The sequence below is a fragment of the Hylobates moloch genome, unplaced genomic scaffold (genome assembly GCF_009828535.3).
Source record: "Hylobates moloch isolate HMO894 unplaced genomic scaffold, HMol_V3 SCAFFOLD_1, whole genome shotgun sequence".
NCBI classification, from domain to species: domain Eukaryota; kingdom Metazoa; phylum Chordata; class Mammalia; order Primates; family Hylobatidae; genus Hylobates; species Hylobates moloch.
This window is the reverse complement of record NW_026652276.1, coordinates 20,426,830-20,437,859: the sequence shown is the minus strand read 5'-3', so window position 1 is coordinate 20,437,859 and position 11,030 is coordinate 20,426,830. Positions and strand designations below refer to the sequence as shown.

Below are 11,030 nucleotides of genomic sequence, written 5' to 3'. Positions count from 1 at the left end.
TCAGGCACCGAGGTGTGAAAAGGCTTTATGCCTTTGGAAAATTCTAAGTAGGTCTCTTTGAAGCTTGGATAAATGATGTTTGCACTTGTATTAGTCTGTTTTCACATTGCTGTAAAGAACTGCCTGAGATTGGGTAATTTATACAGGAAAGAGGATTGATTGACTCACAGTTCTGAATGGCTGGGGAGGCCTCAGGAAACTTGCAATCACGGCAGAAGGCAGAGAAGAAGCAAGTACCTTCTTTACAAGGTGGCAGGAGAGAGAGAGCGCACACAGGGGAAACTGCCACTTTTAAACCATCAGATCTTGTGAGAACTCCCTCACTATCACGAGGAAAGCATGGGGGACACCACTGCCATGATCCAATCACCTCCTGTGAGGTCCCTCTCTCAACACATGGGGATTACAATTCAAGATGAGGTTTGGGTGGGGACACAGAGCCAAACCATATTAGCACTCTAAGGCTCAGTTTCTTCATCTTTGAGTTAGAAATTGTAAAGTACCTTCTGTGTAGAGGTGAATGGTTTGTTTTCCCTAAAGTGACTTAGTTCTTGGCACGGTTCTTGGCCCTTGTTAAAAAGCTCCATGAAGGTTAACTGTTATAATTATGTAGAACATTGTTGGCCATGGTGGATTTGCTTTTGGTTAACAGTAACAGAAATACAGAAAGTCTCAGTCAAATTGACTTAAACAATAGTTTCTGGATTTCTAATGTGAAAGGTGAATGAATAAGCCAAGCTTCAGGCATGGCTCTCTGAGAGACACATCCTGAGGTAAGCTGGTAAATAGTTAACAACCAGCTCTGGGGGGACAGGGAAGAAGAGAAAAGAGAAGGAGAAAGGAGAGGAGAAAAAGAAATAGCAGCTCTGATTTTTAGTTTTTGCAAAATTCTGTGGTGTAAATACTCCTACCATGGCCAATTTTGAGCTGCCAAGATGACCTTAATGGGCTCATAAAACTTCTGAAATCTTAATACTCAGCTCTCATGAAGTGGAACAAGGAGGCTCCAGTATCCCACTGGGTCCAGCTGTTTCCCTGAGATTCTCCTCACCTGCATGTCACCTTCATCCTGAGAATGGCTTTTCACATTATCCCAAAATGGTTGCTGGAAGAAATGGTGTCATATTTCTATGGGAATGAGGAAAGGGGCAAAAAAAAAAAAATGCTTTTCACATCATGGAAAAGAAGACTCAAGTTTCACTCTGATTGGACCACCTCTGGGCCAGTCACTTGATCAAGGGCTTCCTATGGTTCAGACCCTTTAGGGTAACTTATAGCTGGGGATGGGCCAGTCTCACTAAAATGAAATAGAGAACGTGGGTCCTCAAAATCTGTTAGCTGCCATTAGGAAGAGAATCAAAGGGGAGTGAATACTGAGTGAGCTACCAGCAAAAGCCCGAGATACTGCCTAGGGAGTTTATACCTTACTGGGAAGCTAACACAAGGATTTTGGGTATGTGCATCCTTGGAAAATTACTCTCCCTGTATCAGATGCCAACCCCTACTTTAAAAGCAAGCACTATTTCAGCAGGGTGTGGCGGCTCACACCTGTAATCCCAGCACTCTGGGAAGCCAAGGTGGGCGGATCACAAGGTCAGGAGGTTGAGACCATTCTGGTAATGAAGAGCACGAACCTGGAGGCAGACTTGCAGTGACCCGAATCAGCCGTGCTCAGCCTGGAGACAGAGCAAGCTCCCTCACAAGAAGCGAGCACTATTCGTAGCATCATGAGAGTTTACATCAAGGAAAAATGTTTATTATGCCAGCTCAGGTTTTAACTTCAGGAATTTTATAAATAGGACCTAACCTATAAAGAGGCAATTTATGAAGAACTTCTTATCTTACAAATGAAAATTTGTTTTGATTCCCTAAGTTCCTGGATGTTTTGAGGGGGGAAAAAGATGAACTCAATTAAACCTTAACTGAGTGGTAAATGAGGTGGTGATTTTATTATGTCATCCACAAGATAATGCATAAGCAAGAAGAACCTGGGGGCAATTAGCCCCTTGAGAGAGTCTAATATTTCAATAAGTAACAGAAATAAATTCTGAGCAATTTAAAGAAGAACTCTATTAATTGCAGTATTCTCTTTCCCATTAAAAAAAAAAAATGGTTGCTCAAGTATCTTCTTGCCTTTTTTTATCAAATATTTCTTGAACTTCTTTGCAACTTTTTAGCCCCCTCACATTTGCCTCTGGCTGATTTTAAATTATGCTAATTGGGAGAGGGGAAAATGCTGGTAATGGAATAAAATGGAATGCTATTTCTTATAGCATCTGGTGCAATCTGAGCCATTTAAAAGTGCATCTTATGGAATAGCGCTCTGAATAAGCAGTGCCAGTCTGATTACAAACAACATGGGTCTCATTAGAATATGTCAATCTGATTGCTAGGTAGTGATACACTGCAGATTACTAGGCCATAATTGCCTCTTACATATTATGTGTATAATATATAGTTTCTCTGGGTGTATGTTAAAGCCACTTTCTCTCATGGCTATCTTTTCCAGCTCTACACAAAGAAATGCCTATGTTCCACTAAGTTGATTTTAACCAGGGTCCGTAGGTCCTAATTCTATTTTCTTCTGAGTATTCATCAAGTTTTCTACAGCAGTGCTATAAACAAAGAATTATGTCCAGAGCAATTGCCAGAAATAAGATATGTCAGGGGTCTATTACCCACTCAACTGGGAGCCGTCAGTGGCTCAAGGCATTTCCTCCAAAAGGAAAGGGTAAAATAACTGATGCTAAAGCCCACTATAGCTCCATGTCTTAATTTGCTTGTTGATTTGTGTCATGCATTTTCATTGTCAAAATCCATTTGGCTCTTTACTGTAACTGGAAGAATGCAAACATCTTAGCCCAGGTCATGATTTTGGTGCACACTGTACCCTTCATGATTTAAAATCACCTATGTGAGCTCTGAAAGCAGGACTTCAACATTCCACTTTCCAGTAGCATAATCTCTCCAACACTTGCTCTACTCCATACATGCCCTATCCCCGCCAGTACTACAGCCGCCTAGCCCAGCAATGTAAAAAAGCCAATCTCCACTCAGCTGCAAACCTAGCTAAATACTTGGAATATGCCTTGGAGTGTAGAGGTAGAGGATTCAAGAGACTTGAGCTTTTGTATCGACTGTAGAGCTATAAGCTACGCAACATGGAGTGAATCTGATTGCTGCTTTTTCAGATTTTTCATCTGACACTCCAAAGAATAGATTTCCAAAATGTATTTCAGAGAATTTTTATTCCATGGAGATGTTAAAAGGGATTCATTTCCAAACAGATTTGCAAAAGGTTAGGTTAAATTGGCAAAAATTGCTTTCTTTACTATAGGGCTTCTCAGAGCCTCTGATATATCAATGTGCCTTATGAATCTACAGAAAAGGGTTGTGAAATACATCATTGTTACTCAATCTTGTTAGGCCATAGAGACTTCCCTGCCCTAACCTATCTTCCACTGAATACTACTCATTGACATCTTATCATCCTAATGTCACATCTAAATACCCACTCTCTGTTGTGCTACATTTGGACAGTATCTTCTGCAAATGGACTCATTCACACAGCCTGACGGTCCATATAGACATCTGTGTTTGCATAGTAGCTTGTATAGTTGTGCTTTCTATAGTAGTTTTCCATAGAATTGATTACGCCGAGTTCTCAGAACATCCTGATAAAGTAGGGAGCACTTTCTCACATTTTAAAAATGAGCAAACAGAGTTTCAGGGAGGTTAAGTGGTTTGCCCAAGGTCACACAGCCAAAAAGTAGCCAAAGCAGAATTCACATGAAGTATTTTCTTACATCATGCTCAGTCTCTACCTCGGTTAACTTTCCTCTTGTCTTGGGATCCATTTTTTGCTTCTATTTAGTTAATAACTAGTCTCTGTTTGTCACAGGCCATCATCAAAGTGAAGAATGGCATTTGACAAGTGCTATCTGTGGCTTTTATGCTTAGAACACAAAAATGATAATTAAGGAAAATCACTACCTTCTCCCCAGTTATATATCAGATGGCTGTATCTTAGTGATAACAGATTATACTCTGCTTTTAGTAAAAAGTAGAATATGGAGATGAATTCTTACAAAACACAGTGTGTTAGATGAACACTGTATTTATGTTACAGTTCTTTTCCACTAAAACTTACCAAAAACAAACAAGCAACATGACAAATCAGTAAAACAATAAGCTGTTCGGCAACAGAATAGTCAAGCAGTGTTTAGGGAAGAGTGCAATGGCATATAAACCTGCTAACAATGGCATATAAACCTGCTAACAATGGCATATAGTGCTGTCATCAAACTGAAACATACCCACCTGATAAACTGCTTGATGAGATAGGATGGAGCAACTTGGGCTCATCACTGAGTATGCCAGGATGGTATACAGGTTAGGAGCAAATAGCTGGAGTCCAGCAGCTTGTGTTTAAATCACAAATTCGAATCCTTATTAGCAGGGTAGGCTTGGACTTGTTGTATGCCTTGGTGTTCTCACCTATAAAATGGGGATAAGAGTAATTTTAACATAGGCTGTTGTGAAAATTTAGAGCTTAGTACCATGTCTGGTATTCCGTGAGTGTTCAAATATGTTAAAAAGAATGAAATCTTGTAAGTGTGGGCACTCACTCCAATTCTTATGAAGCCTTAGATCAAGGTTTTAAGGTCTAGCTCAGCTGATAAATGTCAAGGGGCTAGGGTGGTGTGTTCTTGCACATTGTAGTTGTATTTTTATTTTTCAAAGGAAAAAGAATGTTTTACATCTCTTGCCTGGTATTAGGGTTTTTATTTTATGCTCCCCACCCACCTCCTTCCTCCTAGGGAGACTGAGTGGCTAAGGGAATTTAAACCATGAAAGACAGGCACTTTCATGTATAAACAAAAGATTGTGCCTAGAGAAAGTGTAGAGATCTGCAATGCAGAAAGGAAAATGCAATTTCTAAAGCATCTGGATAAATGAGGATGCGAACGCAAATGTTATAGCAAGTCTGAATGTTGTTTATGCTTCTCGGCATCTTGAGGAAATGACCATTTGACGCTTGTGGGAGATCATACTCAAAGCTTGCAGATGCATTCACTTCTCCAAGACACTTTCCCTGACTTTCTCTAGGTGCATGATTTTCCTTTGTACTTGTAGAGACTCTCCAGCCACCCAACACTTTCAGTTCCTCTTCCTATGCTTACAAGAAAACCAATTTCCCACCCCTCAGGAGGTTATGTTTGGTTCTTGTGATTGGGTTCTGGCCAATGAGATAAAAGGAGTTGAAATAGAAGCCCTTTCTAAGCCTGGTCATAAAGCTTTCAAGAGAATTGTCCACATTCTCTTCCCCTTATGTGGTGCCCTTGGTCACGTAATGAACATGGCAGATCACAGTTGGGAAGGAGCTTAGATCCATGAGTCACTGCATGGAAAAGAGTTGCCAGGAAAATCCTCTGGATCATCACACTGTGAAGTAAGTTAGAAATAAATTTGGTCTGTCAAACCACTGAGAATATGGGGTCACTTATTAGAAGCTTGCATTCATTAGCACAAATACTATGAAATGTGATGTTATACTACACTAAAATCAATCTCCAAATTACTATTAAGTTTACATGTGGCTGGACATTGAGTGTGGAAAAATAGACATTGGAGACTTTGAAAGGTAGGAGGGTGAGAAGGGGCTGAGGGATGAGAAATTATTTAACAGGTGCAATGTACATTCTTTGGGTGATGGTTAAACTGAAAGCTCAAACTTCACCACTATGCAATATATCTATGTAACAAAACTGCACTTGTACTCATTACATTTATACATTTAGGCAGGGCGCGGTGGCTCATGCCTGTAATCCCAGCACTTTGGGAAGCTGAGGTGGGTGGATCACCTGAGGTCAGGAGCTTGAGAACAGCCTGGCCAATGTGGCGAGACCCTGTCTCTACTAAAAATACAAAAATTAGCTGGGCCTGGTGGTGTGTGCCTATATAGTTCCAGCTACTTGGGAGGCTGAGGCAGGAGAATAGCTTGGACCTGGGAGGTGGAGGTTGCAGTGAGCTGAGAGCATGCCAGTGCACTCCAGCCTGGGCCACAGAGCGAGACTGCATCTCAAAAAATAATAATAATAATAATAATAATAATAATAATAATAATAATAATAACAGTATATTTAAAAAGTACAAGTGGCAATTTTGATACCACCCTACCAACTCATTTTAGAACATGTAGGTAAAAATACTTTGTGGGTTGACATTCTGTCTTGCTAAACAAGTGAGGGAGAAAATGCCAAACCTAATCCCTTTCAAATCACAAATATGCTGCCAACTACCATACATATTAATATAGTTGACACTGGAGAGCAGCTAAAGTAAGGCATAAACACAAAGTAACCAGACAAGACCCAGGTTCTGAAATTCTTTTTAAGACTCATGTTTTACAATGTTGCCGGTAACACTAAAGGCACACCCCTGCCCTCTGAAGCCAGCTGCTCTTAGGGGCTTACCTGAGATACTAAAACTTAAACCTGATGTTCAATCAATAGGGACTTTGCCAATTGATAATTTAATGAAATAGCATCACAAGAAGAGCATTCATCCTTAAAACCGTGGTCCTTAATATTTTTATATCCCATAGCAATTTAGAATTTGATGAAATTTTGAAAACCTTCCCATCAAAACACATACACAAATACAAATGTACATATACATATACAAATGTAATAACTGACATTTGCTCAGTTTTAGGGACGCTGTTGGACTTGCTGGAGCACCAGTGTACCCTCAAGGATCCGTGGATCCTAGGTTGAAAGCACCTGGCAAGGATGGGTAGCTGGTTGCTTGGATCAGTGACAAGGATGTGAGAGAGGGAACTGGGGGTATTGAAGAAGAAAGTTTATATCATCAAAAGAGCTACTGAGAATCACCACCATTTGTTGAGTTCTGGCTGGATGTTAGACACTGTGCTAAATGTTTCAATATATTTAATCTTTTTAAAGCTCTTGCATTGTAATTATCCTACAAGCAAGGAAATGGGCAGAGAGAAGTTAAGAGACTTGCCCTAGACTGTATAATTAGTAAGTGGTAAAGCCTGAATGCCAACCAAAGTCTACAGTCTTAATTACAGTGGTCTAAGTCAGATTTTCAAATGCATTGTTCTCAAGGGTGAAGAATCTTTAGAAGACAATAATTTTTAACCTCTAAGTATGCTCAGTTGGAATTTAAGATTTTTTGTTTTAATTAAATGGCAACAAATAATCAATTCATTTAGGCACACCATATATATAGCAAAAGTTATTGAAAAGAGACAACCAGATTGCAGGGTTGTATACGGCAACTACTTTATTATTTTCAAATGCAAACTGTTTGCATTTAGTTTGCTATTTTACAATTTTACAAACTAGATATAAAAGACCATAAATAAATGACATAAGTTATGTGTACCTAAAGTTCATGAAGGGAAGAAAAATACCTTGACAAATTAAAACAAAATAGAAAATCTATATCTAACTCAAGAAATCACTCAAATTTTGGAACGTGTGAACCGAATAATGTTCTGTTAATTTCTTTTTCAGTATGAACTAAATTATAATATGCCTTATACATTCTAATTTTAACCACAGTCCTTGCATATTCCAACATACTTAGAGTGATACAAAAAATAAACGCACTCTTCAGTGTGTATCAATGCTTGATGTTGTTTGGAGAATGTTAAATAAGTGAAAATATTGCTTCTAGAACTTTCCTTTATGGGTCAGAATTTAAGTGTCTTCAGACAAATATTGAGGCTATACGGGTGTACGGATTAATACACATATCCTTCACAGATTGAATACAAGAGGTCTCAGAACGCACACACCAGCAGTGTAGCGAGCACAACCTTTCTTTAAAATAAGAACATTTTTCAACACACCAGAACATTTCACTTGTAAGATTGCTAAAAAATAACTTGGGGCCTGCATACACAAGGCGAAGCTACTTGATTTGGTGCAGCGGGGTAGTTTCCCGCTGCTCTAGAGATCGGCACGTGAGTTAGCACTGGAGCTCACTCGGCCAGGGCTTGCCCATGGGCTTACACCCAGACCCTGAAGTTGGCCTCCTACCCTTACCTCTGGAAAAGATGAACTGTTCAGAGATTCAACCTCATTTCTTTATACATATTTTTCAGGCATCAATGCATAGGCACATCCCTTAAAAAATATATTAAGGTCCCCAAAAAGGGGTGAATTAACTTTGTCACTCTGGCATAGAATACAATGCCACACACCCTGTCAGAATGTAATAAATATTTATTGATGATTTTCTCTACTTATTCAACAATAAATGGTTCAGAATCTATTTTTTTCCTCATTTTTCCCTGATTTGATGTTATAGCTTCTATAAATGGCCACAGTTTCTGCAACCATAGCTTAGGATAAGCAAGGCAGCCACTCAGATTACGAAAAATGGCAGTAAGTTGGCTGGAGTTTGGTATACATATCATGTATCAATACTGAATCTTCACACTCCGGAGCTCCGATTCTAGAAGGCTGATGCTCTTGTGAGGGCAGTAGGAGTTAGCTGCATATTAATTACTGTAGAACTTTCCTGGTAATTAGGGAATCTGAAATTGCCTGAGGCCATTTCATCCCAACTACCTTAACCTCAAGAGTCACTGGCATGTATTTTTCTGTGATATTGGGAGACAAAGTATTAATCCAGGACACACCATCTCAAAGCTGACACACATATCTACGTTCATCTCCAAAAGTATATGAATTGCATATATTTGTTCGCATTCAACAAGTCCATTTATGCAGGAAAACAAAGGCTACTTGTACTCCATTTGGGGTTACCAGACACATTCCATCTCCTTCTCTCTCTCCATCAAGGAACTGACGATTCAGATGAGTTCAATCAGAATTTGTAATTTTGATGATGGGTTGTCACCTGAATGGATTTATATTTTAAATTACTTCACCATTAAGGTGAAAACGCCTCTGTCCAAAGCTGTAGAATTCTCATTAAGGTTAGTGTGACAGCTACAAAATACACGTATAGATACAGGATGCTGAACATCTCTGGGTTGTCTTTCCAAGGGGACAGTCTCCAGGTCCACTGTATCATGTGGTTCTTCATCTTGAAACTGGTGGAAAACCAGAACTCTCCAGGTGTAGCATTCCACAACATTCACGGGTAGTCCTAAGCATGAGGCTACACACATACACACACCCACACACAGACACGCACGCATACACACACACTCACACCTATGTACACACATCAAAAGAGATAGTCAGCTCATATTTAGTCTAAGAAAAAAATATATTTATATCACTGCAATGGCACACCCTGGGTAAAATGTTACTTCCGCAATGCATATCATAGGCAGCCCACGGAACTGGCTTTGTTTTGTGTGGTTGCGCCTGACCTGGTGTCCATAGTAAGACCTGTAGCATTTGGTCACTTGCTGCCACACCAATGCAGCAGTGACATACAGGAATGAAATATGGAAATACATATAAATAAAACCGCAAAGAGTCTGGGGGCAAGGGCTCTGCAGAGCTGGTGCTGCGAGACAGTGCATTCCTCAGTGCAACTGGAGAACAGATGCTGAATCTTAAGTGTTTGCTGTTTCTTTCACTGGGAAAGGGGATTTGAAAGTCACACATTTATTCTTTTCAGGTATGGGTGTTGTTTCATCAGTGTCTTTGCCCCAGAACTGGCGTAATTGAAGCAGAAGAAACACATTTAGACGGAACTGAGGAGGGTGTGTTCTGTTTTCTTCCACGGGCTTTGTAATCAACAGGAAGGGCTGTGAGGCCGAGATAGCAGAATCTACTCCCTGTAGATAAAAGAGCAAGACTTTAGACAAAACGTCGACCCACATTGCGAGCCAACTGTCAACCACTATTGTAAGAAAGAATATATAGGTTCGTAGAAGTTGGTATCCTTCAGTAAAAGTAGTTCAGTGGGGAGATCATGAATTATACTTTCCTTTTCTGAAAAATAGCAATTATAAAAACAACAAAAAAATGTTTACTAACAGCTTAATTACAACTCTGAGATAGGTACTATTCTTAACTCCATTATATGGATGAGGAAATTGAGCACAAGGAGGCTAAGTAGCCTGCCCAATGCCATACCCTCTGGAGTGGCAAGGCTGGGATTAGACCCCACAAAGTTCTAATTGATATTTATGCTTTAACCACCGTGTTGAACAGCCTGTCTATGAAATGAAAATCTTGACTTGTTTCAGTTCACAATCCACCCATAGTCAACAATAATGATTGAAAAATGCAAACTAAGGGCCAGGCGTGGTGGCTCACTCCTGTAATCCCAGCACTTTGGGAGGCCAACGTGGGCGGATCACGAGGTCAGGAGATTGAGACCATCCTGGCTAACATGGTGAAACCCCGTCTCTACTAAAAATACAAAAAATTAGCCAGGTGTGGTGGCGGGCGCCTGTAGTCCCAGCTACTTGGGAGGCTGAGGCAGGAGAATGGCATGAACCCGGGAGGCGGAGCTTGCAGTGAGCCGAGATTGCACCACTGCACTCCAGCCTGGGTGACAGAGTGAGACTCTGTCTCAAAAAAAAAAACAAAAAGAAAAAGAAAAATGCAAACTAAGAAGTGAAAAAAAGAGTGGCTGTTTTTCTTAACAAGAGAGTAACTCCTGATAAATAGAAGTATCTAACATAGCGAAACAGCCATACTCTCTACATGTAAACAGGCAGGAGACAGGGAACATGAGACACAGGGAGAGACTTGCTCTGTGAATGACAGAGGTCTTCTAGTCTCAAGCCTCCTTCTACATACCAAGAACTAATCAGCCACAGGCTGGAATTCTAGACACCAGCCTGGAATCGAACAAGGCTGGCACACAGCAATGGAATCATCGTGGCTCCTCGTTGTCCATATATTTGTCAAATAATCAACTCAAACCAAAGGAAGTAAGTTCCCTTCTTTCATTTATAGCAACCAACTATCCAGATTACTTATTGGACTATGCCTCCCACCACGGTGACCATGTTTAGCAGCTGGTGGCCTCAAGCAAAGGGCAGTAATTAAGACCAAAATGCA

The 11,030-nt window shown here is 40.2% G+C and overlaps 1 protein-coding gene across 1 annotated transcript in view; it reads right to left on the bottom strand.

Annotated features, from left to right (window-relative positions):
* Positions 1-9,231: 9,231 nt before the first annotated feature.
* Positions 9,232-11,030, bottom strand: part of EPHA4 (EPH receptor A4) — a 152,939-nt gene continuing 151,140 nt past the window's right edge. The window contains exon 18 of the mRNA XM_032754358.2: positions 9,232-9,793. The gene's annotated coding sequence lies outside the window, so the exon portion shown is untranslated. The remainder of the gene's footprint in view (positions 9,794-11,030) is intronic.